Here is a 6,000-nt window from a genome sequence, read left to right as displayed (position 1 = left end):
ACTGCTCTCTCTCTCTCTCTCTCTCTCCTTTTTGAAAATGAAACCGACAAATAAACAGTTTACTGTTTATCGATTAGGATATACTGACTGTTGAGATTAGAGCATTTAATGGTACATTAACTTAATTTGTCAAATCAATTTTTTAAGGTATAATTTTTTTAAGCAAAATTGCTCTTTAGTGGTAAGCCAATCTCCATCTTATTGCTTAAACATTAACCATATATTTTTTTTTTACATTTTATTGCATTCTCATTGGTTGAAAAATAAGTGGGACCCATTAGCTTAGTTTAGAGCCAATTTGCTTAATAGAGCTAATTTGCTCTACCAAGCAAATAGCTAAAATGTGCAACAATGGTTAAGCTAATAGCTTAAACTTTTCAAAATTGCTAGTAAGTCCCTCTTTTTGCACCATTAAAGATGCTCTATAAGCTTGCCTTACACACATATATACATCTTAACAATAGTTCAGATTATTTACCCCTAAAAAAAAAAGAAGTTCAGATTAACAATATTAACACAAAAATAATGCAAATCGATTATAAAGGTCGACTTGAAACTCGATTGTCGTAGTGGTACATAAATTACCAATGAGTAATCTGAAATTACTAAACATTTACTTGAATGTTGTTCAACTATATTGTAGAACTGTTTGTTACTTGTTGAACAAACGGTTGATTTTAAAAAGATTAATTAAATCAACATATAAATAATCAATAAAACATGAAGCAAATATTAATGTTAAGTGATAAATCACCTACTAAGGAGAATTACTTAGGAGAATTGATACGTCTGGTGATGAAAAATAATTCACTATCTCAATAATCAAATGTACAATACTTAGGTTTGTAGACTCACTCTCAAACGCTTAACTTTTTTTACGTCTAGACTGAATGACAATCTAACCTCCCCTTAGATCAGAAGACTCCCTCTCTTTTTTCACGCGACTCTTTCTCCCGAAGATCGCACGATCCTCTCAAGAAGATCTTCTTAGCGAATCAACAGAAAACACGCACTCACAAAACTCTGTACAAATAAAGCACAGCAGTAACAAGTTCCTTGAACCAGTTGTCGATGAAGATCTCTTAGCAGAGATTGGTTCTAGGTTAAGGTCGATGTGAATTTGACCAAACAGAAAAGTGAATTGATCGAAACAAACCCTATGTGGGTTTTGTATGATACAATTTCTAATCTCCCACGAAATCTAATAAGTCATAATATAATTAAAATATCCGATACTTATCTGTCCATAAAGATCGCAACTGAAAAATATTCCAGATATATTCTCGCGGGAGGAAAGTGACTGAAGTAACTCGGGTCTTGAAACGAGTTGAACAATTTCTCGCAGCTTTGACTTGAACAACTGTTAAAATTTGTTTTGCAAAACTTATTCATAACAAAACCAAAGGACCCAACATAATCGATGCTTACTATTTAAAACCTTGACATATACAAGCATGTCTTGTCTTAGTAAGGTGTAAGCATAATGTTGTTTTCTTGATCAACATTCAAAGCACAACATATACAGATTGGTTCAAAATACTACATGCACAACTAATTTTTATATTCTTTTGAGAGATTCCTAAGAATGCTCAAAGGTGTTGTTAATCTAATGGTTCTGTTAGATGACTGCACGACTCATTCAAAACACGCTAGTCAATCAGCCTCATATTACGGAACCGTAATCTTGACCGCCAACATATTACGGAACCGTAATCTCAGCTACCAGCATTTATGGATATTTAAATTATCCAGTGGCTAGAATATCTCTTTCTTATACTGTTAGTTTGTTGCTTTATTTACGTAAATCAGTTTTTCATTAGTTGCTACTTTTATGTATAGTCAATACTTGTATCTCTATATATATGTACGTTCCATATCAATAAAAATCAAGTTCAAAGAAACATTTATTTTCATGGTATCAGAGCTTCACGGTAATTCTCAAAATTCCTTCAATATGACCAACACCACGTCAGTCTCAGAAACAAACCCAACTTCCTTTTCACCCAAAACAGATCCGTTCTTGATACATCATTCCGATAGTCCTTCATCCACCCTTGTCACTCCTCTCCTATCTGGAGATAATTATGGCTCATGGAGAAGAGCCATCACTATGGCTCTTTGTGCCAAGAGCAAACTCGGATTCGTCGATGGAAGCATCACGATTCCTTCTGATAAAAATGATATTTCTAATTGGGAAAGATGCAATGACTTGGTCGGAAGTTGGATTCTCAACTCTGTTTCACTGGACATTCGTCCTAGCATTCTGTACGCTGATACTGCAGCACAGATCTGGTCAGTCTTGAAGGAGAGATATTCTCAATCAAATGCACCCAAGATTTACCAATTGAAGCAATCCATCTCTGCTCTCAAGCAAGAGGGTATGTCTGTGTCTTCTTATTTCACACAGCTCAAAGCATTGTGGGATGAGCTCAATTCTATTATTCCCATTCATCCTTGTATCTGTGCCAATGCCAAGAGTATCATCGATCAACAAAATCAAGATCGTTCCATGGAATTTCTTCAAGGACTCCATGATAATTTCTCGGCTATTCGAAGCCAAATTCTTCTGATGGAACCCTTTCCAACTGTTCAACGGATATATAATCTGGTTTGTCAAGAAGAAAAACAGCAAGAAATAAATATCCGCTCGACTCCGACTATCGATTCCGCTGCACTTCAGGCGTCAAAGCATATTCCCCGCTCATCTGGAAAGCGTCAGTGTCCATTCTGTGACCATTGCAATAAGCATGGCCACACACTTGCAACATGTTTCCAGATCCATGGATTTCCTCCAAAGCAAGAGAAGAAGCATATGTCAACATCCAATGCTCCTTCAACAGGTCTGACTTCAGATCAATACAAGAAGCTGCTCACACTTCTTGCCAAAGAAGAATCCACCAGCCTATCTGCCAATCTAGCTGGTACAACACTAACTTGTTTCTCTTTTAAGTGGATTATTGATTCTGGTGCTTCCAATCATATATGCACATCTCTTTCACTTTTTTCTTCCTATATGGCTGTAACTAAAAATATATTTGTTCAATTACCTGATGGTTCACAGGCTCATGTCACTCACATAGGAACAGTGTGTTGTTCAAACACATTAAAATTATCAAATGTTTTTCATATTCCCTCTTTCAAATTCAATCTCTTATCTATTTCACAAATAACAAAATATAATCATTGTGATGTCATATTCTCACACGATTATTGTTATTTTCAGGACCAACCAACAAAGAAGATGATTCGTCGGGGTAGTTCTCGGGATGGACTCTACTATCTTGATGCACATCCAATAAAATATTATGTTTTCTCTTCTGCTTTGTCTTTCCAGCAATGTAATAAGTTTGACGTCTGGCATGCTCGCCTAGGACATCCGTCAAAATCTCGTTTTAATTTTATTATGCAAAAATCTCCCAACATTAATGCAAATAAATTTTTTGTTTGTGAGGTCTGTCCACAAGCAAAACAATCACGCTTTCCTTTTCCAATCAGTGTGTCTAAATCTTCTCATTGTTTTGAATTAATCCATGTTGACATTTGGGGTGTTTTTTCTACACCATCATGTGATGGCTCTCGTTATTTTTTAACCATTGTGGACGATTATTCAATATGCACTTGGGTCTATTTGATGAAAAATAAATCAGACACATTTTCCATGTTAACTCATTTTTTCAACCATACCAATCGCAAGTTTAACATGAAAATTTCAAAAATAAATTATGGAAATGGAGGTGTCTTTCTTCCACAACTTCAAACAATTCGTTCTGATAATGGAACTGAATTTCTATCAAAAGAAATACAACTTTGGATGCATAATAATGGAATTTCTCATCAAGGAAGTTGTGTAGCAACACCTCAACAAAATGGGGTAGTGGAACGGAAGCACCGTCACTTACTTGACGTCGCTCGTGCCTTACGATTTCAACCGGGATTGCCGCTTTCTTTTTGGGGTGAATGCATTCTTACTGCTACATTTCTCATAAATAAATTACCAACCCCACTTCTTAATTACAAATCACCTCATGAGGTAGTGCTCAACACTGCTCCATCTTATTCCTCTCTACGTGTTTTTGGCTGTTTATGTTTCGCCAAGAATATGCACATTAAGCACAAATTTGATCAACGTGCAAAGCCCGAAATATTCATCGGATATCCTTTTGGACAAAAAGGGTATCGTGTATATGATTTGGATTCACGAAAAATATACGTATCACGTGATGTTTTGTTCCACGAGTCTATTTTTCCTTACAAGGATCACAGTCCTACATTATCACTACAACCAATCTCCATCACAGATCTTAATGATTCTCATATTCCAATTGAAAATATACTTCAAGAGGATAATTTGTCCAACAATATTGTTTCCGCTGAAAATAATATAGTCCATGATCCAACTTCAAACAATTCTCCAATTCTAGAAAGCATTGTTGATGTATCTTCTTCTTCTACAGTTACTACTCCAGTAGTATCAACCAGCCTTCCGCGAAACCGTCGACCACCGATCCGTCTTCAAGATTATATTTGTAATCAGGTTTCTAATTCTACCAACTTTCCTCTTGGTCGTTCATTTTCTTTATCATGTTTTAGTCACTCTCATAGAGCATTTCTTACAAAAATCATTTCACAATCAGAACCTCAATCTTTCTCTCAAGCCATGAAATCTGCAGATTGGCGTGAGGCTATGTCAAATGAGATAAAAGCTCTTGAATCAAATAAAACTTGGACCCTTTGTCCACTTCCTCCAAATAAGTCACCCATTGGGTGTAAATGGGTGTATAAAATTAAATATCAGTCTGATGGTTCGATTGAGCGTTATAAGGCACGCTTAGTTGCAAAAGGATATAATCAAATTGAAGGTATTGATTATCACGATACTTTTGCACCCGTAGCCAAACTTGTCACGGTACGTCTCATTCTCTCTATTGCATCTATTAAAGGTTGGTCGTTACATCAACTCGATGTAAATAATGCATTTCTTCAAGGTGATCTTGATGAAGATGTCTACATGAAACTACCTCCTGGCTTCTCAACCAATGGAGAATCTCGTGTTTGCAAGTTACACAAATCGCTTTATGGCCTCAAACAAGCTTCTCGTCAATGGTTCTCAAAATTTTCATCTACTCTCATTCGTCAAGGCTTTCGTCAATCTATCTCCGACTATAGTCTTTTTACTTATATCCATAAGAAAACTCATGTATTTGTCCTTGTTTATGTTGATGATATTATCATCACTGGTAATGATGATATTCCCATCTCAAAGGTTAAAGATTTTTTAGCCACTGCTTTTTCAATCAAGGATCTTGGGCCTTTTCGTTATTTCTTAGGCATCGAAGTCTCTAGATCAAAACGCGGCATATTTCTTTGTCAAAGGAAATACGTCCTTGATATCCTATCTGATTCAGGTACGCTTGGCTCTCGATCATCAAATTTTCCGATGGAGCAAAACCTTCAACTTCGCCCCGCTGATGAAACTCCTCTCCCTGACCCAGCCGTTTATCGTCGTCTCGTCGGCCGCCTCCTATATCTAACGGTCACCCGTCCTGACATACAATATTCAGTCAATACATTGAGTCAATTTATGCAAAATCCTCATTCAAAACACTGGCATGTTTGGTAAGCAACTCAAAAACTGTTTTTTAGTTTTTGAGTTGAAAAAATTGAAAACAAAAATTGAAAACATGTTTGGTAAAGTGTTTTCGGAAAAAAATTTCAAAAAATTTTGAAGTTGTTTTGGAAAAAAGTAAAGAAAACTGAAAACAAATAAAATGTGTTTTTGAAAAAAAATTTCTTCTCTTGTCTCCTCTTTCTCCTCATCTTCTCTTTTCATTCTTTCAAAAACAAAAATGAAAACTATACCAAACACTTTTTTCACTTTCTCAAAAACAAAAATGAAAACTGTACCAAACAACTTTTTGAAAACAACTACAAAACAGTTTTTCAATACAACTACAAAAATTAGAAAACAGAAAACAAAAAACTTTTTGAGTTAACTACCAA

This window comes from Urtica dioica, chromosome 4 (genome assembly GCF_054948205.1).
Source record: "Urtica dioica subsp. dioica isolate 48M chromosome 4, U.dioica_male_clone48M_v1_H2, whole genome shotgun sequence".
Lineage (NCBI taxonomy): Eukaryota > Viridiplantae > Streptophyta > Magnoliopsida > Rosales > Urticaceae > Urtica > Urtica dioica.
The sequence above is the reverse complement of the archived record's forward strand: the minus strand, read 5'-3'. Positions refer to the sequence as shown.